Source organism: Mus caroli, unplaced genomic scaffold (assembly GCF_978045245.1).
Source record: "Mus caroli unplaced genomic scaffold, Mus_caroli_1 scaffold_1, whole genome shotgun sequence".
NCBI lineage: Eukaryota > Metazoa > Chordata > Mammalia > Rodentia > Muridae > Mus > Mus caroli.
The window spans coordinates 41,892,849-41,899,003 of NW_028227256.1; positions in this window are offsets into that span (position 1 = coordinate 41,892,849).

The following is a 6,155-nucleotide window of genomic DNA, read 5'->3' on the forward strand; positions in this document are numbered from 1 at the left end:
AGTCGATTCTGATCTATGCCAAGTTGACAATCAAATCTATCCAAGACACTAGAATTCTAGAGTTTAACCAATTTTCTGTTTTCATCTAACTCCTACATGATATTTCCTCTTGATCAAAACTTTTAGTGTTCCTGTCCTCAATCCCTGACATCCAATGTCTTTAGCATAATGACAATCCAAACTTCCCACTCACTTTTGCAATTGCAGTTCTACTTATGAAAGTGGCAATGGAATTTGGGACCTCTAGTGATAGAATAAAAATTGCACAGAACAATAATTTTGATTACTCTTAATGATCAATCTTTAGGTATTTTTGAATGCATAATATTCATAAGTCCTCTAGCATTTTAGTACTACCCATTTGTTTGGTAGAAATCTGATTTTATTATCAGATTATGAAGTTAAATTTCAGGGTGATAGGAAGGTACAAAACTAAATTATACATATGTGGTTATAAATCACCTCTAAGTAGATTTGTTTCTAGATTTTTTTTTTTTTTTTTTTTTTTACCAAAACATAACCTCAAATACACAATCTTACTGGTGTGGTCTTTTCTGAATTTGGATTTCATGTTTCCCACAAAAATTCATGTGTTAGAAAATTGTTCCCCAATGTTATAGAATTTAGAAATGACAGAATATTCAATAATTGAGACCTGGAGGTGCTGCCTATGGACAACGTTAGAAATTATTGCAGAGTGTTTTAATATTATGGAACATATTTTTTTTATCTCAGATTTTGTGTTTCTCTGCCTGTCTTCCACTTGCACTGGTATTCTATATTCTCTCTATGAGATCCTTTTTATAACCAAATAGAAACAATATCTATATTCTTATACTGTTAGAGCTGGGAGTTAGGTAAATTTTTTTCATAATTGCTTAGACACAACTATTTTGTTACAGTTATAGAGGAAAGGCTAATAAAACTTGATATAAATATAATTCTGGGGCTACTAGAATTGTATCTGTATTGAATATGAGAAAAAAATTGTATTGAACTGATAATTTTATTCCAATAAGGCCCTTGATGAGACACTATGAATTTGTTAGGTAGGGTAAGATGGATAAAATTCAAATGCACAGAAGCATATAGTTATGTGTTTAAAATTAAGTAAATGATAATACAGTTATCACAAGATGACTCAAGCTCCAGTAAGACCATGCATGGTAATTTGTCCCTTGATGGAGTCTTTTATTTAGCTGAATACAATGATATTTATTTTATTGATACTTTTATATTTGTAAAGATTACAGAATCCTTACAGGACAAATATTGAGAATGTCAGTTTCTATCACCTCTCTCCCAAACAGTTGCTGATCTACACCTCCACTTATTCATTGTGTCTCAACAACACCCATGCTCACTTTAAAGAAGAAAAATAAATCAGTTAAATCATGAACTTTCTCACTCGATTTTAAGGTCCTGGTAACAATGACTCAGCAACATTTATCCAAAATAAACAAACAATCAAATCCATTCCTTGAAGACACTGATTCTACAATAACATAACTTCTCTAACTGGTACAAACTAATTCTATTCTCATTTTATGCATGTGCAAATGCATGTGAGTATTCAGGTACACATACACACACACACACAAACACACACACAAACATGCACCATCATTTCTTTATTGCAACACTGAAAACACATTCTCTATATTATCCCTTAAAGAACAAAGCAGAGAAGAGATGGAGGATAAGCTTATTTACCTTACACATATCTATTTTAGAGTCTTACCCAGGTTTTTGTCTTATTCTTCAGAATGGAGCAGAAGTCTTGGAAAATCTTAGAAAATTGGGGAGGAAAAGTAACTACTGCAGAGGCATGCAATGACACTTTTGTGGTTGACATCATTGACCAGTAGGAACAAATGACACAGCCCACAACTAATGGTGAAGCCATGAAAAGCCCCAAACTAGGGCATATCCTGACTCTTTGGAACTCAAGATTCAGCCCTCTCATCTTCAAGGTTGCACAGTGTAATCCTTTTTATGGTACTGTGGACTATGTCAGTTGCTACTCTTTTGCTTGCAAATCATTTATTCCATCCTGGCCTCAGGGATATGAGCAATTCTACAAGAGAAAAGCCTGAGAACAGTTAAAATCCTGTGTTGGCCAACACCTCAAATTGAGGTTCTCCCAGCCAAGGGCAGGAACAAAAGGGAAGATATGGAAACAGCAGTGGGGGACCTAAGTACCCCAGTCTCAATATTTTATGGCAGCTATTGGTGACAAATATCAGGAATAGAGCTTAGTTAGAACTGAGAGACTGGGGCCAACTTATAAGGAAGCAGTGTGTGAGTGGGAAAGTCTAAAGAGAATATAAATGGTACTTTTCTTTTGTGTCTTTTGAAATACATTGTTTAAGAAAGCTGTGGTAAAAATGCATGGCAGGCCTGTGGGCTAGAGGGAAAGAATATTTGTTTATTGTATCTTATGGAAATTTCAGTGCTCTTGAAGTCTACTATGGGCTTAGATCTATAGGGTCTTGCTCTACTTATAGGGCTTTAGCCATATTAAAAAGGTGGCCAGAGAGTTGAAGAAAACTTATTAGGTTGTCATTTATTTTTCAAGCCTTTAACTTCTGGTCAAAGAAATCCGTGGATGAAGGGCAGGGATCTTAAGGTAATGGGCTCAGCAGACAACTAAATGTACTTTTGTTTTGTGGTTATTAAGATTGACAGCCAAACTCCTGGAGGTCTAGAAAGTGAAATGGTATACAACTTTTAAAAAACTTTTTCAGGGAGAGAGGGGGAAGGGAAGGAGGAAGGGAAAGATAAAGAGAGACAGAGAGATCAAGACAAAGATAGACAGACAGACCCCTACACATACACACACACACACACACACACACACACACACAGAGAGAGAGAGAGAGAGAGAGAGAGAGAGAGAGAGAGAGAGAGAGAGAGAGAGAGACCCTGACAGTGAGATTATACAAATTGCCTTAGCTTTGATGGAGGAGAAAGAAATTTAGGAGCCAATGATAATGTGCATCAATGTGTATTCCATCCTTGAATCCTAGAACATTCCAACTTTCAGTTGACTCTAAATATCAAATAAAAATGAGCCTAGACAACTCTTATATTTGGTGTCTAGATTTGACATAAAGCCATTATATTTGTTTTGCTTGGAAAGTCAATTCCAGAATGAGAAGCAGATAAAGAGCTATAATCACCCTTTTATCAGATTCTTAAGCTATACAAGTTTTGATTTCAATGGATAATTTTAAGAGGTGAATAATGGTGATTACAGGAAAGGAATTTGTACTAAATATGGTATAATTGGTGAGAATCCAACAGTCAAGATAGTAATTAGACATCTATGGTTATTAGGGGCCAATCAATAATATTTGGTGACACAGCATGGGACATGGGTTTTAAGCCGGTATTGATAAGGGCATAATCTGGTTGGTGTTGGTGTGAGCATTAGTCACACATGGAGAAGTTGCTGCTGCTAAAGAGTTGACGCAACTCTTGTCAGAAGTTACATGTTTGGCTGGAATCCAAAGTTACTACCTGAGAGAATAAATCAAAGAAAGAACAAGCCAGAAAGTGAAAAAAGAAACAGAGGTGTATGGAAGGTTACAACAGAAAAGCAGACATGTAATATGAAGGCAGATATGTCAAGATTTTATCTTCTTTTTAGTTACCTAGTACACAATGCAGACCTGAGTATGCTTTTCTTTTCCAGCCTCTTTGTTTCAGCAATTAAATTCAAGTAGTTGATCAGGTTTGGTGGCAAGTGCCTTTAGTTCTCAGCTATCTTACTGGCCTCATTGGTATGTAAGTTTTATATAAACTAAGACAAAAACCTGAAAAAGTAATATGTAATTCATGTCTAGGTAGGTAACATCGTTAAGCCTTTAAGAAACCACACATGTGAAAGTTATGCAAGATGAGATTTAAATAATTCTAGTTTATTTTACCATAGGACATTTTCCCCCTAAGGGTTGATGGAAGTTTATGTAGATAATCTAGACAGAATAGGTGACTTATTTGTGGTTTGAATTAGGAAAACATATAAGATGATTTCACAGACTTAGAAATATCACAAAATTGGGGCGGTGGTGGCGCACGCCTTTAATCCCAGTACTCGGGAGGCAAAGGCAGGCGGATTTCTGAGTTCGAGGCCAGCCTGGTCTACAAAGTGAGTTCCAGGACAGCCAGGGCTATACAGAGAAATCCTGTCTCGAAAAACAAAACAAAAAAAAAAAAACAAAAAAAAAAACCAAAAAAAAAAGAAAGAAATATCACAAAATTATTTGATTTTGGCTGAAATAACAGAATCTTACTAGTCAAATAACGTTAAAAATACCTTGGATCTTCCATTTAGTCTTTTAGTCTGATGAAACTTCAAAACCCCACAGAGCTCATAGGCAGGAATTCCTCTTGCTTAATTCTACAGAGGAGTAGCTTTAAGGCCACAAGGATTATTTTTAAAACCTCCAAGTTGTAAAGAGACAAAGTTCCAACTGACCATCTCTCGTCACCCAAGCTTCCAGTAAAGGAATTGATTACATCTAACTGATTTGGTGACCAAATGGGCCCCATAGAAATCCACAAACAACCATATCTGTGCCAAGACTATATAGGTCACTTTTCTCAAACTGGTAAAAAGACTTCATTACTGAAGACAACACTTAAACAACCTATTGAAGATGGAGGCATCAAGCTAGTACTTGCATAGAGTCTTCATTCTTATAGTCTAGTGTCTTTTGTACTGGAAGGAATTCTACATGCTACCAAAAGAGAAACATCAAATCAGCCACAAATGCTTTCATCTAGAATGATGTACTGCCTATGAGATACGCTAGGGCAAAGTTGGCACAAAGCTTATGGGAGTAACCAACCAATAACTGATTTGACTTAAGACCCATTCTATGAGACAAAATCCATACCTGATGCTTCTTAGGTACAAAGAACCCAAGACCAGATTTCCTAATAATATTCTGCTACACTCAGAAGCCAATGCCTTATTCAGTCATCAGCACAGAAGCTTCCTCGGGCTACAGATGGTAACAAATATAGAGACCCACAGTCAGACATCACCCAGAGAGTGACAGACCTTAGAACACTCAGCACTAAATGGGATGTTTTCATCTAATTCCTCTCCTCAGAACTCAGGGAAACCCTTAGACGAAGCGGCATAAAGAGTGTAAAAGCTGAAGGGCATGGAGGACACCAAGAACACAGAACCCTCTAAATCAACTCATAACGCAAAGAGTCTGAAGCACCATGTACAGGGCCTACACAGATCTGTAACACATCATCTGCCACTTATATTATGACTTCCAGTTTAATGGTTTCTTTCTGGGGTTTCTGAGTGTGTATCCAGGTAGGTCTCTGATTCTTAAGCCTTCTCTTGGGCTCCCTTTCTTTTTGTTGGTTTTCCTTGTCTAACTTTGATCTTATAGTTTTTATTTTATTTTATTAATAGTCAATGGATGAAAACTTAGCCTCCAGGGTAAAAGTATGAACTGTCACTTATACTTGGTAGGATAGGGAAAACTTTTTCTAATGGAGTGACAATAGGTTTATCAAACACTGGAAGGAAGACCTCACTTTCAGGAGCAGTTCACCAACATACAATAGACTCCCTAGCTTTTTGTGTTTGTTATTAGTTAGAGTTTGATAGATATTTGTTTGCTTGTTTTTTTCTTTTCTTTTCTTTTGGGGAATTCTTCCCCTTCCCCATCCTTTCCTTTATTTACTAATGTTTACTGTTAGATAAGCTTCCCTTTGTCCAATGCATGCTCTTCTGTAATGCCCTAAATTAATCTGGCCTTCTTTTAAGTTGAGTTTCTCAGATATTTTGTCATGGCTCAAGAAATCTGACTGACATATTGAACTTTGGACATAAGCATCAGGATTTGAATACTAACTCCTCCATATATATATCCCAGTGTGTTGGATATGTACTATCTTCTAACTCATATAGACTCTATTACTTAAAATCCACATAATTACAAGCACAGACCTTAACATATAGCACCCTAAGGTTTCTAAAATAAAATAATACAAATGATTATCCTCCCTCCCCTTCTCCTCTGAGAGGATGGAGGCCCCCTGGATATCCCTATCACCCTGGCACTTCAAATCTCTGTGAGGCTAGATACATCCTCTCCCACTGAGGCCAAACATGGCAGCCT